Source organism: Ostrea edulis, chromosome 8 (genome assembly GCF_947568905.1).
Source record: "Ostrea edulis chromosome 8, xbOstEdul1.1, whole genome shotgun sequence".
Classification (NCBI taxonomy): domain Eukaryota; kingdom Metazoa; phylum Mollusca; class Bivalvia; order Ostreida; family Ostreidae; genus Ostrea; species Ostrea edulis.
In genome coordinates, this window is record NC_079171.1 from 68618603 (window position 1) to 68643220 (window position 24618).

At 33.6% G+C, this 24618-nt stretch overlaps 1 protein-coding gene and 1 long non-coding RNA gene across 3 annotated transcripts in view; one reads left to right on the plus strand and one right to left on the minus strand.

The window, feature by feature from the left end:
* Positions 1–24618, plus strand: part of LOC130046339 (uncharacterized) — a 79527-nt gene that overhangs the window by 9790 nt on the left and 45119 nt on the right. The window lies entirely within an intron of this gene.
* On the minus strand, positions 15421–17556 carry LOC125674730 (uncharacterized). Its single transcript, XR_008797785.1, has 3 exons — positions 17344–17556; positions 15924–16092; positions 15421–15611 (listed from the first exon to the last, which is right to left on the minus strand). It is a non-coding gene; the product is annotated as an uncharacterized LOC125674730 (long non-coding RNA).

The following is a 24618-nucleotide window of genomic DNA, read 5'->3' on the forward strand; positions in this document are numbered from 1 at the left end:
ATATTTACACCCAGTCACAGTACCTTGAATAAGAGTTTGCTCAAGCATATTTTTTTTTCCTTAGAAAAGTTTGTCTTTCATATAGAATTAATGTAGAATGAAAATTTTATTAATTCATCAATCAATTGTCATGGCTATTGTTGACCCAATTTACACTAAATCAGTAAAACGTTCAACAGAATAAAGGAGATGCTTCACTAACAGAATATCACTTTCCTATGGACTCTGGAGAAATTGAGATGTACCGATATATAATTTATTGTCAACAGAGCGTGGAATCCTTCTCGCCGTGTACGTCCTCATTCTTTCCCTTACCAAAATTGGACCAGATTCATTTTTTCAAGAGGAAGATCTCAATTAGTCCACTTTGCTTCTCTGATATGATTGTTTTGGCACTTAACACTATAATACAATGTAACTTCATTGTTTAATTTCATGAAATGTTGTCAGAAGTCAGGGTTCAACCAGGAACAAAGCTGGATCCAATTTTAACGTAGTTAGGGTCAATTTCAACTGGAATATTAACTCTAGTTCGTTTTCCTACGTTGGTAAACGTTAATTTGAAAAATGAACCACACAGTACATGTTTAGGTTTAACGCATTTTGTGTCATTGAACAAAATTGCATGATCATATATTATGTTTCTTCAGTTTTCTTTCTGATTTTTATTTAGCTGAATCAAACAGATACATGATATACATAATTGCAAAAACTAAAACAGAATTTCAATGCAAGCAACAATTCGGTCGCTAACATTTTTAGCACTCTAAACAAATAGGGAAAGACACTGATATCTTTTAAACACGTTAACACTGTCATAAAGAAGACCTGAATATATGATTTTGAAAGAAAATATTAATGCATCAAATGTCATTTAAACCTTTAAATTTACTATTGCAATGTGGAAAGCGTGATACATATATTTGCTCATTGATTGATTTTAAGAGGAGTATTTAATCAAACATGTACTCTTTATAGATTTTTATTGAAGTATCGGATCTATTTGGGGTGCGTATAAGGCACCTTGTATTTAGATTTTTTTAAAAATTGCTTCGAAATGTTTAATGTATCATATGATGCACGTAGCATCGTTTTTTCTCAGCGCGGGGCGCAACCGGAGGAAATGTCGACTTCACTATAACCTAAAATTCTTGACAAGCAAATACACAAAGCTTATAATTCATCACGTTATGTCTGATCCTCAAATTCCTTAAAGGGGTTAGAACTAATTAAAGATCTGAGAAGTCACCAAATCTTGATTTCTGAAATCGTGCGGGAAAATAGCGCTTGTCGTAGAATTCGAAATTCCAAGCAATGCTACTATAAAATACGGTGGATATGTTTTTGGAGGGGGATACCTAACTACCTTCCCTTGCATTTGAAAATTGCTAACTTTGTCTGTAAAACTAACGGAAAATGAACATTGTCAAAAAATGGGGGGAGGGGGTCAAACATTTCTCATGACTCTCCTAGTTCTACGTGACTACATAATTATCTAATAAGAAATGAACAGAATAGATCGTTTTAATACACTGGATATATGCCAAGTTATGATGCGGGTTACTTATGTGGTACATGTCCATAATTATAAACGGTATTTAAAAATTTGAAGTGCATGTTCACTACATACGCCAAATATCCTTTTCCTGGGATCTGAACCAGGAATTATGAATCTAAACGTAAATGGAAGAAAATATGTAGAATAATCAATACATGTATTTTGTTTTAATGACGTTGAAGGGGGGATGTGGGTCGTTGTGACACGGTCCTGTAGCCTTAACTGTTAATAATTAGGCAAGGATAATGCACTTGACATGAAGTGTTGACCTTCTGACAGACTGGTGAAGCAAATTATTTCGGTAAAAACTTTTTTTAAATCATTACCCTCCCCCACAAAATATCTACTAGCCATGGAGTTCCAAATCCCTTCAAAAGTGCGGTCACACGATGCATTTTTTAATATTATCCGATTTCCATTAATCTTTCCCATTTTACTTTAATGTTTGAGATTTTTTGTTATTTAACTTTAGCATGAATGTGTCAAGTTTCCGTAAAAGGAATTAAATAATTTGAATTATAAAAAGATAACTCTCTATGCGTCTTAAGGAAGTTTTAAACTCGACAGTTTCAGTCCATTCTAGCTAAAATGTAACTTTTAAAAGACCAATATTGAATGAAAAATTAAATCAGTAACTAAGGTGTAATCTTCTCACGATTCGGCGTCTCAACATCTCTCGTATCAAGAATATTTGAATATGTATCGGGCCACCATTTTTCCTCTCCTGGTCCTATGGAGATGACAAACAGAAAATACAATTACTTCACCCTAATTATCGTACTGTGTTGAAATCGTGTAAGGAGTACGTTTATGTTTGATGGTCTCGTGCATTTTCGAGATACAAATATCTGATATGTCCTAGAATTGTGCGGAAACGGATGGAACCATAGCGTACTTTTTTGCATACCAATCAATGAAACTATTGGGAGCTGTTTCTTGCAAGTCTCCTGAAACAGCTAAACAGACTTAGTAGTACAGATAGATAAACAGACAGTTTGACAGATATATATTTTATTTTAGTATTTCATATAATTAATTCATAACCTAATAAACATTAAATTGATAACGTAATAGATAATAAATTATGTTTGAAAAGAGTTTTGGAAGGAATATATCTGTTTTTAAAGAAGTCCCTATACTATCACCACAAATATACATTCTTGTTGCAGATGACGCAATGCAATGATCACCATGTTTCTGTTCGTCGTTTTGCACCCACCGCATTTGCCCCTCAAGGTGGAAAACAATTTTGAAAACTAATTGCTCATCTAAAGGGCACCACCACTCATCTCCCAAAAGATGATTTGGCTTTTAATAAAATGAAAACCCCAATTGATCCCAGGGTGAAAACGAAAATTTTGAAACTTTATTGCACATTTATATGACACCGCCAATTATCTTCCAAAAGATTAGTTGGCTTGTAGGTAAAACAGGGAACCAAATGTATGAAATCTGGGAACTAGGTTTTTTTTTTTTTTTTAGAGAAAAACAATTTTTGAACACCATTTTGTTCCCATTAGTACCTCGTTCGCACGACATAATATCTCGTCTGCACGACTTTTAAATTACCTCGTTCGCACGAGTTAATTATCTCGTTTGCACGACTTATTTTCTCGTTAGAACGACATATTTTCTCGTTCGCACGACATATTTTCTCGTTCACACGACATATTATGTCGTTTGCACGACATAATATCTCAGGCGAACGACATAATTTCCTTATTTTATTTAAAACTTCTATATTTGTGCAGTCATTTTTATCACCAATCGGGACTCTACATTTCTTTAATATGAAATATCACTTGGACATGTTTTGTTAATCATGAAAAGTCAAATTGAAATAATAATAAATATCGGTATAAATACAAATCAATACTTAAAATATGATGATCGTATGTGCCTCAGCTCTTTGTCTTTCAAGAATGTTGTTTTTCCAACACTGACCCACATAAGATATCAAATCACTTGGAAATTGTATAACTAGGATGGACTGCTCTAACTTAGCCATAACATCCCGCTGTGTCATTCCATTAATACATTGAAAGTCCAGATATTGCAGCTCTGGGTGTATTTATTTGTAATGAATGCACACAACAATTAATATTGTTGAACATGTTTTTTTTGGGAGGGGGGAGAGTGGACACGTTCATATGCTTTTGGATTTTGTTTGTAACGTTTGGAATTTTTTTTTAATCATTTAATTATTATTTTAAAAAATAATCCTCACATCTGATTAAAATAATACTGTAATTTAATTGACATCATTTAAAAAAGTTTTATGTACAACAAGGAAATTGCTTTTCTTTTTTAGTTTCAAAGAAAATTTTTAACCATTTATTTACAAAAGTAACTTAGAGAAAAACGTATTATTTCACATGTTTTAAAAGCATCACGAAACCGTTTTTAAATAATGTTTGAAAGGAAGCTAGATAATCATGGTTACATGAGGAACATGTTTTGGTTCCAGCTGACAAAGCTAGTAACAACATTGTCTTTGTTTCTAAGGCTCATTATTACAACTGTATTTTAAACGAACTTGGCATTAATTCCACTTTTAGTAATCATACTTATACCCCAACTGCCCTTTCAAAAGATGAAAATCTTCAAAACCATGCTTCAGTTTTAGACACATTCAATATCCCAGTCAATGGGTCGAATGAATATGAGTTACCGTACCTATACTGAATTCCTAAACTACATAAAAACCCTTAAAAACAAAGATACATTGCTGGATCCAGTAAGTGCTCTACCAAGCCCCTATCTTTGCTCCTCACAAAAATATTAACAGCTGTGAAGGAGAAACTTCAAACTTATTGGGTGAATACATATACCAGAAGTGGTGCTATTCAAATGTGGATTCTAAAAACATAAGAACTTTTGGTAAACTTGAAATCGCAGAATTTCTCCCAAGTCAATAACATTAAAATATATGACTTTTCAACATTACACACGACCATTCCTCACGATAAATTAAAGACTAGACTTTTTGACATCATAGACAGTTGCTTCTTCAACAAAAATGGAAAACGGAAATATTCATATCTAGTGATTAGTCATTGAAAAACTTACTTTATTAAACAACACTCTGATTCCACGCACAAGTACTCTGAAGTTGAAATAAAAAATATGCTAGAGTTCCTCATTGACAATATCTTCGTGGTCTTTGGTTATCAGGTCTTCCAACAATATGTTGGAATTCCCATGGGCACGAATTGTGTTCCTTTGTTAGGTGACCTGTTTCTATATTCATACGAAGCAGAATTTATTTAAAAACTTCTACGCGAGAAGAAAAAAAAATATATCTCGCTGTGGCCTTCAATTCGACATTTAGATATATCGATGATGTTTTGTCTATTAACAATAATAGCTTTCATTCATATGTCGATTTGATATATCCCTGCAAGCTCGGAAGAAAGATCACCACAGAGTCGTCCACTTCTGCTTCATACTTAGATATTTTATTGAAAGTAGACATTAACAGCAAACTGACAACTCTAGTGTATGACAAACGGGATGATTTTAGCTTTTCTATCGTCAACTTTCCATATTTATGCAGCAATATTCCATTATCACTTGCATATGGTGTTTATATATCTCAACTGATTCGATATGCAAGAGCTTGTTCTGGGTATAGTCAGTTTTTAAATCGAGGTAAGCTACTGACAAACAAGTTGATGGTACAGGGGTTTCAACATTCTCGATTGAAGACAGCATTTCGGAAATTTTATGGTCGTTATAACGACCTAGTTCGTCAATACAACCTCGCATTGGGTCAAATGCTGTATGATGTATTTCATACCGATTGTTCAGCCGTTCTTGGCACACTGATTGTGACTGCGGATAACTCCATTTACCTGATCAGGATATAGGGCTCACGGCGGGTGTGACTGGTCAACAGGGGATGTTTACTCCTTTTATTAATGTATAGAAAACAAAAGTAGTTATTTTTAGGACTGGAGCTAAAATTAAACCTACAGAAAATGGAATCTGAATGGTCAGCCACTCGAGATTGTTGACATATTTGTATATCTTTGTATTTTACTTAACTTTAATGGTAACTTCAATTGTACTCTAAAACAATTAGCCTGTCAAAGCAGAAAAGCCAAGTTTTTTAATGACATATCAGATTAGAAATATGTGTTTGAACACAGAAACACTGCTTTCACTTTTTGATTCATATGTAGCAAGTATTCTGAACTATGGTTAAGTTTAAGGTGGTCACGGTGTATTTTGAAACTGGGAGGCTACCTATGAAAATTATTCGCTTTTTTAGGGTGTTCAAATTTTGGTTTAAAGTGTTAGGTAGTGAAAACTGTATAATAATAAATTGTTATGATGAATTATATGTTAAATGTGATAAAACGAAAAACTGTAAAAAAAAAAAAAAAAAATTGGCTGATTGTATTAAACAAAAATCGTATGTTACGGGTCTAGGATATATCTGGTGTGAACAAGACGGTGGTAGTTGTAATGCTTTTTCCAGTTATAAAACAAAGATTAGTTTAGTAGAGCAAACTACCTGTTCCTCGAAATATATTGTTTATAAGCATGTTATTGATCACCTTTCCTGTGTATATTACCTTTGTAAGCCTATACCTATTATGTACAAAAAGCAAATTAGTCGTATTTGACTATTTTCTCACAATCTTGAAATCGAGAGAGGACGTTACAACAATGCACTTAGGGAAAATATAGAGTATGTGAATTTTGCAAAAATAAATTGGAGGACGAATACCACTTTGTTTAATATGTCCTCACTTTGAAGAACTTGTGTAAAAAAAAATCGACAAAAAGCATCTATATTCATTCTATGCAAACCATTATTGGTTTCAAAGTTTTTAAATTGAAACTCGGTACCTATTCATTGCCTCACATGTGTGGGGACCAAACGCTTCTCATTTTCCCCATATTTTATTTTCTCTCTTAAAGCTGGCTTGTTTCTAAAGCGATACGTTTTGGACATTTTGTGATTATTGATAGAACAAAAGACCGAAATACATTTTTGTGCAAATCATTTGTTTGTTACTTTTCTAAAAGTTGAAACATAATTTTTTCAAAGTCCCGTGAGTATGAGGGACCAAACATTTCTTGCGTATCCCGTGTTTTTTCCCCTCTGTCTTCAAGCTGGTTTGTTTAATTGATAAGTGTATTATATTTTGATAACTCAATAGAATAAACGAACGAATTACAGTAAAGTGACGTTTTTGGTTTGTTAAGTTTTTTTAAAGTTGAAACACAGTATATCTTTATACCCCCGCGAGTATGAAGGACGAAACGATTCTCGCGTCCCTCATATGGTTTTCTCCCTTCAAGCTGATTTGTAGAAGTGATTGGTTTGGCAATTTAATGTTAAATCATAAGGACAAACAAATGGAGTTCATTGTTAATCAAACCCTATTTCTTTGGTTTGTAAAGAATTCTTTCACAGTTGAAACAAAGTTCTTTTTCAGAGTCCCGCGATTATAGAGGACCAAAAGTTTCCTACGTCCCCCATAAATTGTTCTCTCTTCCGGCTGATTTTCTAAGAGTGATGTTTGGACAATTTAGGATGATTCAATAGCTCAGAAGAAGGGTATTAACATGTATGTGCAAGAAATTTTTGTTTTGTTGAGTTTTTAAAGTAGAAGGACAGTACTTTATTATAGTCCCGCAAATGTGGGGGACGAATATTTTATCGCATCCCCCTTGTTTTCTTCTCTCTTCGTGCACACTTTTAAAAGTGTACTTTTTAATTATCACAATCTTTTATTATTTTTGTAAAAGACTGCGATGGCTGTGTATATAATTTTTAAAAGTAGCTTTGTTTCATTTAGTTGTTTAGAGCAGACTCTACTGATATCTCCATTTTCAAGTGAGCAGGTGGACACATAGTCGCTAGATGTCCCCCATCAAACTTCTCTCATCTGAAAAACTAATCAGTTTTGAACACCCACAATACATGTACAGATTCAAGAGATGAAGTATATATTTTTTGTGATCTTGTTTTTAGTGTGGGTATCTTTTTTATTTTGTCCCCCACAGTACTTTATGTGGCTAAGTACCCCAAACTTCACCTCAACCAGCCAGCCAGAGAGAGAGAGAGAGAGAGAGAGAGAGAGAGAGAGAGAGAGAGAGAGAGAGAGAGTTAAATGACTACATCACCTTACGGTTACCACGACTCTACTAATCATGGAGAGAACGTAGACGTCAATACTAATATAAACTTTTAGTAACACTCTTCACGACACATATATTATATAATTTTATCAGATTGGTAAGAGTTGGGGTGTCATTAGGCTAGTCAAGTTGTTCCCTAGTACCTGTAAATGTTCATCTATTACACATGTGATATAGAAAAAAATCTGCCACAACAATGGTCGAAATGTCGAATCGATCACAGATACAGGTGCTCCACGTTTTAACGAAAATATATCTCGCTGGAAGACATAAATAATTATTTCCTGTTATTTTATTTTTAATATCAAAGGTTTTTAAAAAGAACTGTTGTAATTAATATCTAATTACTAATGTAGTAATATTTAATTTCAACATGCACCATATACATACATGTATGTACGTACGTTAAAATTGACAACCCAGTAGCTAAGTACTTCGTTACTAGCTTGAAAATACGGATGTATATTTAATTGCTGTTATAGAATTTAGAAATTCATTCAAAATTAAGGATTATCTCCCTCATGCATAGCTCCTAACCTTGGACGAATTTGGTCCACTTTTTTGGCACGCTGTTTTTGGCTATATTTGGCTCTAAAACTTCATAGTTATTTCGGATTTCAAACATTTCGGTTGATCATCACTGAAGAGACATTATTTGTCGAAATGCGCATCTGGTGCATCAAAATTGGTACCGTATACGTTTTATATGTAAGATAACTGAATAAAAAAAAAATCGTATAAATACGTTAATGTTGTTAGCAATCAGTTGTATGCATTATATTTGGTATAGGTACTTGTATAGATAGCTGAAAATTTCGCGAAAAAAGTCAGAGATATTCCAACTATCTAGCTCTAGAATTTTGTAAAAAAAAAAAATGAATTCGAGTTATTAAAGGTCCATGCGTGTCTTTGATTTGATTTTTTAAATTCAATTTATTCATAAATAGTTTTATTTTGGAAAGACACAACGTCCAAACATATTCCTGTGACTTTTAAAAACGAAAATAGAATGATTTCAATTCACCATGCGGTGGATTTTTGATCCGCCTCCATGACTCGAAAGGCAGACACCAACTGCATTTATTATGTGCATATTTTTATGGCAAAATAGGTAAAGAATTGATTGTTTGACTGGACATACTTATTAAATCGCAAAGTAAGTACAGGTTTATAAGGTTAAATGGTGGAACAGTTTGTTTCAGTTCTATGCATGCAACATATTGACTTTGCGTATCGAAAACATCCGATTTCCGCACTCATTCTTTTCAAAAATCCATATTGTTTGCAGCTAACACCCAACACCATATTGATAATGAAAGAATATTATCAATGGATAATTGAACATGCAAAATATAAATCTGGATGTTGCATGCAAAAGTATTTGTTTTCGCTCAAGTTTATTCATAATTTATTTCAAATCAACATCTTCCGCTAAGCAACTCATCTTTAGCGTATATTCCAGACGTTATAATTACATATTATGCCATTTTCATTTAATTGGGATTAGAAGAACATTCTAGGTGGGTAAATAAAAAGAATAATTAAGCATAGTATGGAAGTTGAAAAAAATGAAGAAAAAAAAAATCGGCGGTATATAGCCAATAACACCCCTTGTTCTTTCATTATTTACCGCAACTGTTAAATCGTCTGCGTGCTGTATACTCTTTATTTCAGAATTATTTATCACAACACCGTTAATGCTGTTATTTGGTGGGTTTTTTTTTTCTAATCGCTAAGATTTCTGCTACTAAAAGAAAAAGGAGGGCTGATAGGGGACAGTCTTGTCTAATTCCCTTGTCATCGAGCATAATTTAAAAAATCATCCATTTTTTTTCATTTTAAAGATTGGTTCTGTAAATAAAATTTAAGTTCATTTGATAAGATTATTTCCTAAATTGAATTTATTCAACACTTTAAAATACAATTCCATTCCACAGAATCGAATGCTTTTTCAAAATCTAATAATTGTAATATTCCTTTCAAATTTTCAGTTTCACAATATGCAAAAATATATATTAGTGGTCTCGCATATCCCCCAATATAGCGTTCTTTTTAAAAGCAGTATGGTTTTCATTAATTATATTTGAAAAATGTCATGTGAATTTTAACCAGAAAACTTTATCTAGATTATAACGTGATTGGAAGAATTTCTTTGGAATGAAAGGAGGGAATGCACTATATCTACACAGGAAAAAATGTCCTGATCATGTTTACATGAAACGAACTACAGGGAATTCACCAAACCTGTAAACAGCATAAACAATGGGATCCGATTTCTTGAACGTTGAAATAAATACATGGTCCATGAACAGCCGACGTGTCCATTTTGAAAATCACACATATGCATTATTCCTGAGTTCTTGTATGCTAAATGTTACAGTGACTAATTGACATGCAGGGCACTTGGTAAATATGACCTTATTGCATTGGTGTATATTGTATACATCCTTTATTTGGGAAAACATGACTTTCACTCTGTATTTGCAGTTATGTGTAGCCTTCTTCTAGTTTAAAAGAAGTCATTAATAATATTGTACAACAGTAGACAAGTAGGTTTATATGAATAACTAAAATGGTGATTGTATTTAAGTTCTTCACAGCTTAGGGCTCTAAAACAATTAATCCAAATAATTTGCTTAAATCCACCATATTAGTAGAATAGAAACCTTCAATCATTGGCGAAACTAACTTAAAATTGTAAAACATGGTGTTCAGTGGTGTGTCTTATAGTCAGTCTACCCTTATTTTGCCTACTTCAGGATTCACGCATATGTAGACTCAACATGCTCAAGAATTTATATTATACAAATGGGTTGTGGCTTATTACAGTTGTGTCCATGTGAGGAACCAGGGAAAATATCAACCTAACAGCTGAACTTTGTTCTGTGTACTGTGTTGTATAACATTTTGTTATTTACGTGGCAATACTAAAAAGATGTGTGCAACGATATTTTCAAATCGAAAACGTTTAAATTCACTTTTATTTAGTCAAAAATGCAGTTTTAGTAAAACGTGATCTACAAAAAAGCAAACCTCCTGCCAGATTCTAAACCGTACTGTACAGATCAGCGGTCGACGTGCTAAACTGCTGAGATACTCGTCTAATCTAAAAAGAAAAGAAGAAAGAAACAAATATCAAATTGCTGATATTTATATGTCCACCCATGGTTCAAAAGGAAGTCAGCCATTGTGATGCTGTAGAGTACATATGTACCCCCTAATCCCGAATTCATGTTGTATTACGTATGACTGTTTGATATGTATTATTGATATACCAAGTATCCTGACTTACTGGATTTATCTCTTTTAAATTGCTATCTTTGGTGACGTATTCTTCAGAATACTTCGATTGTCCATTCTGATATTTTGCGAAAAAGAAAATAGAAGACTGTAATTATTTACTTGAAATTTTGAATAGCTATACTCATGTTTTCACAGCATTAACCCCAAAAGTTACCAACCCATGATACTTAAAATGAAATAGAGTAACTTCATGATTGCTTCGCTTATTACTACATCATTAACAAATAAAGGGAATCCGCTTATTTTTAGTGCAAACCATATCAAAATGCAGACACTTATTTAATATATAGAGAGAGTGATATGCTTTGTACTCCACAAATTGGATAGATATTCACATGGATCATCTAATCATACTTGTATGTATTTACAAATGGTGAACAGGTAACATATTTAATTACCATCTATACAGAATATGCATATCCAGTATACAATATTGTACTTGAATACTGTACATGCCATTCTCAAGTTGGATGTTGTCAGTTATGAATACAAACATGATGATGAAAATCAGAATCCTGATGTTTTTTCCGTCATTTAAGACAATGTAGGGTATTACCTTGTGTATATGGTCGATGTAGTGAGCACACTATCTTTGGTGAAGGACTCCTTGAAACGCGTGATGCCTTGGACATGCTGATCCTTTGTTCTAGGTTTTGTTACAGTCTGTAGATAAATCGTCATTGAAGCCCACACATTTTCAATTGACTTTAGAGGCAAGGATTTCCGTTATTATGTCGGTCATACCATTGTCTGCCATAAACTATGTGGTAGATTTACATGCATGTTTGTTGTCATTATCCTATAAAATGAATTACAAGAAAGGTAGGATATCAAACTAGCTATTGTAACTGTAACGTTCAGGACTCCTACAACTGAGTGCCCTTAGGGACAGGTGAAAACTACCAGAAATTGAGCGATTCTCTCTACAATCGCATATATGCAAGGAATTTTAAATTCATATCCATGCAAGGTGAAGATAACGAACAGTGATCAATCTCATAACTCCTACAAGCAATACAAAATAGATAGTTGGGCAAACACGGACCTCTGGACACACCAGAGGTGGGATCAGGTGCCTAGGAGGAGTAAGCATCCCCTGTTGACCGGTTGGAAGGCCTCTACCACAATTTTAATTTCATAATTCCTAGAGCAGATATTTTGACTCCTGGGGACTGCCTAAATTGACCTATAGCGTTTATATGAAAAACAATCCAATAAAATACCTTAAATACTATTGAAATTAAGTAGATATTTAATAGGAATAGGTTACCTGTTCAGGTATTCTAAACATCCATAAATGATTTAGTCCTTACTGCTATTGATACGTTTCACTGATATCCATGTGAGAGATACGACCTGTTTAAATTTAAGGAGTTATGGTACACCAGAGAAATATTTGAAATGAATATTTGAAATGAACGTCAAGTGGATGATATGTATAACAAAATTTTGAAATTGAAAACATTCAAATTTACATGTACTTAATTTAGTCCAGAAACTCAGTTTAAGTAGAATGCAAGCTGAAAAAAATGTTAAAACCCTGCTGGATCTAAACATGCATATATAGTTCAGTAGCAGAGGTGTTAACCTACTGGACTACTCAGTCAGGCGACATTATTTTAAATGAATAGACAAATATAGCTGCTATTTATATTTCCATACATGTTTTAAGAGGACATCAGCCATTATGATGATATAGAATACCTCCTTAAATGTACATGCAGTAACTGACAAACAAAACATTTCTAAGAATTATATTAATACCTAGTATAGCCGATATCCATTGAGGAATATCCTTCCAACAAAAGATAGACAGTTTTATTCCAGGATTCGTTGGTAGATAAATGAGTCCATCACTCCATTAAAAATGCATATGTTTGTTCGTCCTATATATGAAATGCCGGCCCAAACATGCACCTGTTATTTGAACAGTGTGTTATTCTTTCCCAGTAATAAAAAAAAATACATCCAACCAATATCTGTTCATATTGTTGGTACTTTAGTTACCATGTATAATAAAAATTCTGAAATTAAATTGTAAAATAGCTAAAACGTCTCATTTTATCGATCATTTGTATGAATGCTTAAGCTACCTAACACACTTCTTTTGGATCTTTAATGTATCCTGGTGAACAAAAAGTATGTCGTTTTCTGATGTTCCAACGGTGGTCTCGTTCACAAACACAACATTTCTAAAATTTATCCCCGTCCTTCAGAGCTTTGAGACACAACTGGATCCGCACATGATATAGATGAATGTATAAAATTAGTAATTCTACATTATAAAGAATTCAAAAAAGCTAAAAAGAACAATACAGTGGGTTAAATATAGAAAGTGTCAGGTTCTTTTTTGTGTCTGATGAGCTGACAAGTCTTGGAAACAACGGCCTTCCAACCAAGTTCTTTCCGCCGCTTTCGAATTAGGTTGTGGGATACGCATACACCAATCTCTTCAAAGAGTTTAATATGCAATACTTGTAAAATTCCACTCTATTACACGTGTGTAGTCATTCCATTGTTTATGGACAATCAACTGTTCATAAACTTTAGATGCAGATATTTCATTGAAAACTATATCATTATGATAACCATAGAGCTTCCGAAATGCTTATTTCATATAAAACTGTTGAAACCCCTGTACAGTCCCGGACACGTTCTACTTTACCATTAGTTTTATTCGCTCACCACAAGCTCCGGTCAGCTCAGTATATCCCGTTACGCTACAACTCCAATATCATCGCTGCCACAGGCTTTCAGATATGCACCGTTGACGGCATGACGTCACAGTTGCAAAAGCGCGGTAAGTTATAAAGCTGATGTTTGGGAAAAGATTATGACATCCACAGCAAAACGTACGTTTACGCGATCATTCTGCACGTAGTGGTTCCATATTATCGACATCAGTTTCCTTGCATCTAATAGATTAGATTATCATTTTCTTTCAAATTTCTTCAAATAAATATTCATAGACCGTTTTTAATAACGTACTATATAAATCAATGAAAGAGAAGGTAAGTTAAACTAAAATAAGTAAAAATGTAGAGTCAAATTATTTGATTCAGATAAATGCAATTTCGCTAGAATCAGATAAGAAAACATCCATTCGTATTCATCTTAAAATAATTTGCAGGCCTATTCCTTGTAGCTGTACACGATGCCCGGTGGATTTTTGAAATCATAGTTTACATTTTCATCTTTTGACGTCATGGATCCATAAATAATTATGTGAGCGGAGCGTCATCGACGTAGTATATGTGAGGTGCCGTTGATAAACTTACATTTAGAAATGTGTGCACAGCAATATAAAGAAATTTAAGTATATATCCGGTGCACATTTATGAAAATGGGGATATAGGAGGGGGGGGGGTGAATTTACTCAACATCATTAAACAAGCAAAAATTGCAGTCATCATTATCTATATTCTAAAACAAATCAGCGTTTCTTTGCAGGTTGCATTTGAGACATATTATATAAGTACAGGTTCATACATATAGCTTTGCTTCTTTAAAAAAAAAGGGGGGGGGGTCAACAAGCAAAAATGAAGAAGAGAAAAAAACTACCCACATTGTTACTCTTGTTGGCATGAAGCAACTTAGTGTATTGATTTTATGATATTTTTAAATTATATTGTACATTGCATTATTTTACATGGAAGGCATATTTGTCATAAAAAGTGGAAAAGATGTATACCCCCCCCCCTCCTCCTATATGCCCATTTTCATAAATGTGCAACGGGTATATACGTACATTTCTTTATATTGCTGTGCACAAATTTCTAAATGTAAGTTTATCAACGGTGTCTCACATATACTACGTTGATGACAATTTGATTAGAAAAAAATACTTGTGTTTATATGAGAAAAAAAAGTATCTTATGATTCATATGAATTTTATATCGAATTATTTTTAAGTCCCCTGTAAACTATCACCCAACACCAAAATACCCCACTGTTTGAACAAATCAAAATCAACACCCTTACAGTACATGTATAATTTGTTATATTGTAATCAATTTGTTCGTGTATATTACATATGTATTTTGTGTCCTTCAGTAAAATTCATAAAATTTAATAAAATGAGCCCTTATATGGTCCCATCATGTCATCAAGAACCATGCTTTAAAACCCTATACAACAATATTCACACAGTTTTGTCATTTCTGTTCCTGTTGATCTATAGCAGATTTGAAATTCAGAATGACCCATTCTATTTTGCATTTATTTCTCCTTGGAAGGGGTCCAAGATCCCCCTTTATAAATAAAAAAATATGTGAAAAGCTTACTTTGAACATGTGCCCCTGCTACAGGTATACCAACATTAAATTTGCCCCATGAGGATTTTTTTCAATATGTACTGTATGAGAACTACAGGTATCTGTCAAACATATCTAATGACACTTTCAGAAAATTTATCATGTTTTATTAGCAAACACTTCACATGTTTATCATTATTACACTATTGATAGCCTCACTGTCATATAATATGTAACAATGGAAAGGGATTTTTGTCTCTTTCTCAGCTTTCAATCCCTGTATACTTCTTGCACATATTTGGAAACAGGCAAAAAATGGCAATTTGTTCATATGTCAGGAACTGAAATGAAGAAAAGTATTTGTTATGTTCAAATGTTTCAGAAATTCAGACAACTCAAAATTCAATAAATATGTATATAGAAGTGATGACAGTGAAAAGCAATGACCTGTGATACACAAATTTTAAGTTACCTTGCTGCAATAATAAATTCTAAAACTTAAGTATATATTACTACTCTCACTATTAATGCTGTAGATGTTGGCATGCATAGACATTCCTCAGTATTAAATATTTACCTTCAAAAATCAACAATCATGATTTTTTACTGTTCTCAATTTAAATCAAACATTTATATGTATTAAAGACGAGTACTAGTAGCTCATTCCAATTCGTTTCATTCAAACTGGTGGAAATCCTTCACATATTGTAATTCCTCGTCGTCGGTTACCCATGGATGATTCCCATAAATGCTCTCCTCTGTAAGATTGTGGAAGCTGGTGTGAACACAAAATCATGGTTTGCAATTGTGATGATATAATTTCTAAAAAAAAAATATATAAACCATGTCTTATTCATATGCTCATATTTTAGACATTTATGATCGAATTTAAATAAAAATGTGTGGTTCAATGTTGCAAAACTGCATTAATATAAATTTAATCCGAAAACAATCTGTAACAAATTACATGATGATGTATACAAATATGATGTTTACATCTGAAAGAGGAAAAATTTCTTAGCTGAATTTCCATTGGTTGACTTTAATTTCATAAATATGTAATGATTCATATTTATTACATCATGGACGTTCAGTGACAAACATTTAGCATAATGTATGAACACTTAGTGAATAATTTGTACAGATATATGTACATCCTGTCCAACTGTCTCATCATAGAAATTTCACATGTTTAGTGATGCAATTTCAGTGGTGAGAGTATATTTATCCCTTGCTCTGTATGATAACTTCGGGTCCTGTCATAATATAAATCCCAACAGTTATCTATCATTGAAATTATTTCATGAATACATTAGTCATAGACCTTATATCTCTCTTACAATTTATCTTAATACTGGATTGTTAATTTCATTAACAAAATGGCAGGTATTAAACTGATATCCATATCAGACAGGTGTTTTAATTAAGTTACACTGCATATGAATTTGTTTTCTTTGTATTTTCTTTCTTGAGACACTAACTGTCTGTATTAGTGTGTAAACACAAGGTGTGGATCTAGTAAGGTGTACAAAGTTATATATGTATGATTTAATCTAGACCATATCATGGTCATTGATACACTCATATGCCTTTAAAATCCTGTATCAGATATATATGTTCACCATGTTCAACAGCATGACACAGGGAATAAGCATGACACAATATTTATTTGAAAAATAATTTTTGAAAGTGCATCTCCACAATGTTAATTTGGGGGAGGGGGTGGGAGAGGAGACACTTCTCATAAAAAACTTTGTTTGCATAGATCAACAGATTTATTGATATACATTTGAATTACCTATAACCAAAGTAATGCGATATAGATCTAGTGATTGATATTAGCGATTCTTCAACCACTTTGATTTTGGAAACAATTTCAAGATTTTTTTAAAAAACGAAATTAGGTTTTTAAAAATATATTCGATAGTCAATATTCAATCTGTGCCTGTAGTATTTCACTGAAGATGTACGTACACTTAAACGTTATCAACATGTATCACTCTCTATGTCACTACGGACAGCTGACTGACTTTACAAAGATACGAGATCTCTGAGAAAATTCGAGTCACTAACCTGATTATTTGAATGTTCTCGCTTTTTCTGGACAACTTATCCATTTGTGAAGAAGTCCCTAGTGTATCTGTCTTTCCTGGCTGGATTCCCTCTCAAATATGACAACAATACGATGTCAACAAGTCTAGTCTTTAATTTATCGTGAGGAATGGTCGTGTATAGTGTTGAAAAGTCATAGGTTTTAATGCTATTGATTTGGGAAAAATTCTCTGATTTTAAGTTTACTAAAAGTTCTTTAGAATTTTTTAGAATCCACATTTGATTTAACACCACTTCTGGCATATGTAGTTGCACAGTAAGTTTGAAGTTTCTCCTTCACCGTTGTTAACATTTTCGTGAGAAGCAAAGATATGGGCTTGGTAGAGAACTTACTGGATCCCACAATGTATCTTTGTTTCTAAGGGTTTTTATGTAGTTTAGGAATCCAGTATAGGTATGGTAACTCATATTCATTCGACCCATTGACTGGAATATTAAATGTGTCTAAAACCGAAGCATGGTTTTGAAGAATGTCGTCTTTTGAAAGGACAGTCGGAGTATAAGTATGGAATTAATGCCAAGTTCGTTTAAAATACAGTTGTAATAATGAGCCTTACAAACAAAGACAATATTGTTACTAGCTTTGTCAGCTGGAACCAAAACGTATTCCTCATGTAATCTATCTAATTCTTTTATCACTTATGGTTTAATAAACACAGAATTATAAATGGTACGTACTTTTGTTTTCATTTGTCTAATGCGGGATTTTAATATCCCTCTTATGTTTTTAACGCATTCTGACAATGTATCAAGTTCTTATTTTCCATATTTAGCCCATCGTCTGGCATAATCTTCGACAGGAAAGCTGTCGAGTAAATCATTCCCTTATGTCTGGTAACTACTCGAAGTAAACATTTGTTTACTACATACAATATCTCAATTTAGACATTATTTGCCATCAACAATGAATATTACGTGAGCAAACATTACTTCAAAATATGCCTCTATGTTATTCATACCAATATTGACCCATATGTCCGACAAATTAAAAAGCTTCAAAGGAGCGTAGTGACCATTGTGTACACAAATAAGTCATTTCGCTGCAACAATATATTTGTTTCTCATAATGTTATTAGGAAAACAGATACCGTAGATATGAACAGGTGTATTTTTTTAAGGTGTCTTATGCCTTATTAATTACATTAGACATTGGTGGTAAGGTAAAACAATATGTATTTCTTACATTACACGTAGAACCGAAATCCATAGACAGGGACATATATTTAGAATTCGACACAATACCTATCAACACAAACAAATGCGAGCCAAGAATAAACGGATGAGATGATTCCTTAAGCAGGTATACATAAATATACACATATAGTTCCGTCTCTAAGATTTGCACTTTGATCCTGGCGATACCTATAATACGAATTTGTTTATCATGTGTTGACTGAATTTTTGGACTGATAGAATAATGAATAACTGATTTTGATTTGGTACGAAAACTACCATAAAGGGAAAAATATAGTAAATATATTGCAGTACCGCAGTCTAAAAGCGCAGATAATGAAATGGAACCAGTTTTGACGATGATAAACATACATTATCCGTGGTTTTGATCTTGAACATATTTTCCTTGGCAACATTACATGGGCTCAATACAGATACCGTAAGGAGGCGTTTTTTCTTTCACATTATTATTCCTTGATGACGTCGACACCGGTTGTGAGAAAGCGACAGTTGGAGCGTTTAAGTGTGGGTAAGAGGACAGGTGAAGATAACGAGCAGTGACCAATCTCATAACTCCTATAAGCAATACAAAATAGAAAGTAGGACAAACACGGATCCCTGGATACACCAGAGGTGGGATCAGGTGCCTAGGAGGAGTAAGAACATCCTCCGAAGTCAAGAACATGAATCATTTTAATGCTATTTCTGAGTTTTGAAATAGAAATCCAAGCGTGCGAGGTTGAAAGAAAGCCACGTTTTCTTTACCTGCTATTTTGCATAATTTTTTTTTTTAGAGTTTCTAACATCAATTAAGCATTATTTTGTTTTATTAAACCCGTAGAGGGCGGAATACCCTTTAATTGATTGTGACGCCAGGGTTAGAGTTAGATAGGACATGGAACCACTCGAATTTACCTGCATAATCCTTGATTTTCAAATTGGGGATAAGGTCAAACGTCCAAGTGACCATGGACACATGTTATTCATTTTAAATGTCTGATAAAATATTCCTGGTAGCATTGATCATATCTAACTTGATACGAACCGCGTATATCGTTCTGACACATTTACCATCATTGGTGATCCTTTATAATGTTTCAGCATTATTGTTTTTCATATTATCAAAGAGAATCGGTGAGAACCTCAGTTTTTACTTTTAAGTCATTGATCTCCGAATTTCGTTCAAGGTTACAGGTCAAGGGCATGAAGTTGTTAAAGTTGATTACATTTTAAGAAATAAATCCTTAGTTTATGATATTAGAGATAGTGAATTACAACTTTATGTTTCAGGTCAATGGGTTTACCCATTTAACTTAAACATTCTTACCTGTTTTTTTTAAACTGTGGAGGTTTTCGCGTATAATTAGGGTTACTAGTTTGCTGTAGTTGGTTTATGACACATGAAGACTTAAATTGTTCAGACACGTAGTCACAGTCTCATCACCAAACGTTTGACATCAAATCTGCAGTATCTGATCCTCAGCTAGAATCGTAAAACGGATGCCACGTGTTACAGTAGGCATGACAAGCCAGAGGACCCTCACTACTCATTGACCGTAAGCGCTGAGCAAAGGCTTAAATCTGAAACCCTTCACCGGTCTTGGTGACATCTCCGTATGAGTGACATTGTCGAGAGGAACGTTAAAACAAGATACATGCACAAATACATAAATATATAAAATAACAAGTTAGTTTGATGAAGATTTGTTGCGTTCAATATATAGTCTGCATATACATACGTGCATTGGTGATAGTTGTCTAAAGTAATATTGCAAGTGAACCCTCTTTCAGTTTGAATTTTGAGACTTGTAATTTTTCAGATGATTTTACATTTTATCCATAACATCCCCATTCAAACACACATATAACAGTTTAGATATTTAAAAGCAGCTGCTAAAGTATCTAGAAACCAGTGTGTATAATCGTAGCTACATCAGACAAGGTAACGTAACTTTAGTGCGATCTTATCTTAATCAACACTTGAAGAGTTGTTGTTCTTTGAGTTATAGCGATTGTACATGTTTACATCGATTTGCCTCGAGTAAACATGATATGTTTTTTTATGAAGGGTACAGAATCAAATACATTATCAGATATATTTGTTTAGGATAGGAAATCCAGAAAGACGACGCTGTATTTTAATTTCCTTATTTCATCCGCAAGCTGCGTTATTATCATTTGTTTCAATCAATATATTAAGACCGAAATTCAACAATTCATAATATTTTTCAATCGGAATAAAGTGTTTACAAATTTAAACCTTCCCATTTTAGATAATCTCCCAGTCCATCATATAGATTTATAACGAGTACATGGGCGTATCTATATATCTAAAATATGCAATCAATCCCTTAGACATTAACATAAATGCTTATTAGCATCAATTTAAAGTAATGTAAATCGTTACATTAATTATCTAGGTGTATATATAACTAATTAAACGGATCATGCAGCTATTAATTCTAACACATCGAGTAACTATAGTGTGCTTCTTTTCAATTAGCCATGTCTCCAATAGCACTACAGGGAATCCAAGTTGACGTACATACTCAAACGCACTTTATTCGGAAGTCATCACACTACACACTTGTTTATAAGTGTTTAAATAATTCATTCAGATTATTACATGTGGTTCCCGTTCTTCGTTCTTATTTTGATGAATGGGTATAAGTAGGATGTATTTTAGAGGAAAAACCTTATACAGCCACTTTCATTGTTGAATGGTTAGGGATATTGCGTTATATCAGGGTGTTGTGATATTCATCACACTAATCCAACACTGATGCGTACTGTGGCTGATTGACCGCCTTATGCTGTAAAATCTGGGAATTATTCGCGCAATTTTCTGTTGGTAAATTCTCGATTTCGTCTACATCATCGCCGTTATCAAGTGCTACATTATGTACGTTCGTCAAGTTTGTGTTGTGTTCGTTTAAAATTTGTCTTTCCCAGCTTTCATTGTAAATGTATCGCTTTCAACTGTGTCAATTTGTGAAACGGAAACTAATGTAATGCTGAGTGATCGACTGGACATGGCGAGTTGTGCTACCTAACTGTATATCATCACTGTCTGATTCGCCGTAGAGCTCCGAGAAGTCCACGAGGGGAGACCCTGCTTTTGGAAAACATAACGGGATTGTTGCCGATTTTGTTTCATTCCAATGTATCCAATTCATAGATTAATTGAACTTTGTCTTTTAATGTCAGTTCTCGTCTCTGTCGTTAGGGGGAGGGCGCCATTACCTCGTGCGTGGTGCTGTCATAATTGAAAAATGCACCCCTAAAAATCAGGTTTTATTTTAAACTGATCGCGACTCATCGCCAGTTGCACTCTTTTACTTACCTGTGGCTTCCCTTGAGACACCCTTTGTGTACACCGCGTGTGATTGGCCGAATACCAACAGGTTGGTCATCGTGGGGTGGCTGGTTTAAATGCGATAATTAGAGCTAATTACGAGCAGTTGGGACCTTGTGTACAGCGAATACAATTGACCGCAACAATTAGGGTGGTGTATCATCGAGGGGCCGGTTTACACAGGATAATTAAAGTTAATTGATAGCAGTTGGGACTGTGTAAGCCGGCCGATATACAGAATACGCAGTATCCGGAGTACAGGGAATTATTAATAAAGGATTTGTTAAAGAAATGTTAGGGACTATATTTTGTGGCCGGAATTGACAGAGCGCCGGAGTACTCAGAGACCTGTTTGGACAAATTATACTGTACATGAAAATGTCCATTCAGTCACATTTACTATTGAACTACCTTTCAATCATCTTTCCGTAGTTATTCAGTCACAATTTAATTAACAATAAATCAGTCTCATTCCGGATATCATTCAGTCACCATTCAGTAACAATTATGTCACATTTGAGTGAATATCTAGCTACCTTTCAGACATCGATGAGTTTAATTTATGGAACATTCAGTTCTATATTCATGTTGTCATATTTTAAAGACCAATTCGCTATATTTCTTTTTTTTAAATATCTATTCAACAATGTCGATGACTTTATTTCCGTGCAAAAGATCATTCAGTACCCTGTCTTCTCAATGTTTCACATTTTAGAAATTATTGTAGAGGTTTGTGCGACACCAAACACATGTTTATGGTTTGGGTTTTATTTTATGTAACCGTTTGTCTCCCTGTGAGTATTACCAGCAAGCCATACTGTATGGAATCGCTTATACTTCCATTTTGATATAAACAGTGGATATAACGAAGTGTGATCAATACCGTACCTCCTATCAGTAATGTAAAATGTATATTAAGTCAACACCGGATATGCCAGAAGTGGGATTAAGTGCTTAAGACGGATACGCACCCCATTTTGACAGTTCGCACCTGACGTGAGTCATGTATGCTGAATGAGTAAACGGATATACATTTTTATATAATTACTCCAATCTAGATTATGACGGTGTAACCGGAACTTCTTACTTCCCCTAGGTATCTGTTTTTATTCCTGATGTTTCCAGGGTATGCGACTGTTCTAACCTTAGTATTATATTCTTAACGGAATGTATGATATTAAGCATTTTTCGTTGTGGTAACCTGTTAGCCATTACATCACTATCAAAGATACACACAGAAAAGTTTAAATATTTATCAACAGCGTATTCATGATTACTAGTTTGAGTAAATCGAAGCTACATCAGACAAGGTAACATAAATTTACAATAAGTGCGGTATTATCCTCTACAAAACGTGAAAGGTTGTTGTTCTTTGAGCAGCTGAGGTTATCCATGTTTATATTGATTTACCTCGAGTAATCTATTTATGCTTGTTGTGAAGGGTAAGCATCAGATAAATTACTGGAAATGTTATTTTAACCCAGAAAACGTAAACTGTATTCCCATTCCCTTAATCAATCTCATATTATTCTCATATCATTTGTTTTAAGCATTAAAGTGATATCAAAATACTAAGGGTACGTAACATATATTAATAGCAATTGAGTGTTCATAAATGTAACCCTTTCCTTCATAGATAATTTCCCTGCCTATCATGTCTATATAGGTAGAAAAAGCCCATGTTTATATCAATATTTCTGACCTAAATGTTCATATCAAAGGCATATAATTGTCTTGAATAATGTATACTCGTATATATGATGCGAGTTTCATTAAAAATACTTTTGTTTATAATTCATAATTATTTCTAAGAAAGGAATTTATTAACATGGATAATACTCATAATCTCAATTAGCCTAATAGACATACTAACTGTTATGTTTCATGCACCTTCTACGTCGAGCATGTGCCCCTAAGGAAAACTTGAATAACACTTTATCTGCTTTGCTCTAAGAATTCTAGCAACGCTATTTGTCCAACTATCGCTCATGTTTTGTGAAATTGGTGGCAAAAGTCTAAGACTTTGACTCCATTAATATATATATATATATATATATATATATATATATATATAAATATATATATATATATATATATATATATATGCTTTCAAATCAAATTTCTTAATGGCTTCCTTGATGATTGAGGGTCCATGGACACCGGCTGAGAGCCTCGATTTCGTTTCCAAATGGCCTCGGCGTGAATAACGCGTATGGTACTATGTCTACTATATTTGTAGATTTGTTAAACATCGAGAGTTAATATGAAGTAACAATACACTGTGGGTATCAATTGCGTTATATTTCCCGCATTCAATGAATAGGCGGATGAAATATAATCTAAAGTTGTGTAACAAGCTAGGGCACTTTGGTAGAGATCGGTCCTCATAGGTTTGGCGCTTAGTATGTAATATGTGTACCCAATAATCAAATTGCAATACCCTCTCCTTCGCCTTCAAACACGGTCTCCCCTTAACATATATGTTATTTTCACAGAACATTTTTTCCGTTTGCATTGTAAAACTTATATGGTACCAATATTGATGCACCAGATGCGCATTTCGACAAATAATGTCTCTTCAGTGATGCCCATATTTCAAATAAATTCGATTCAACATTCTCTGTGGGACATTCAAAACGACAATTCAGTTGTGAATTACATTTTTGAAATTATTGCGTTAAAATCCCAGCAATATAATGTTGTCTGCT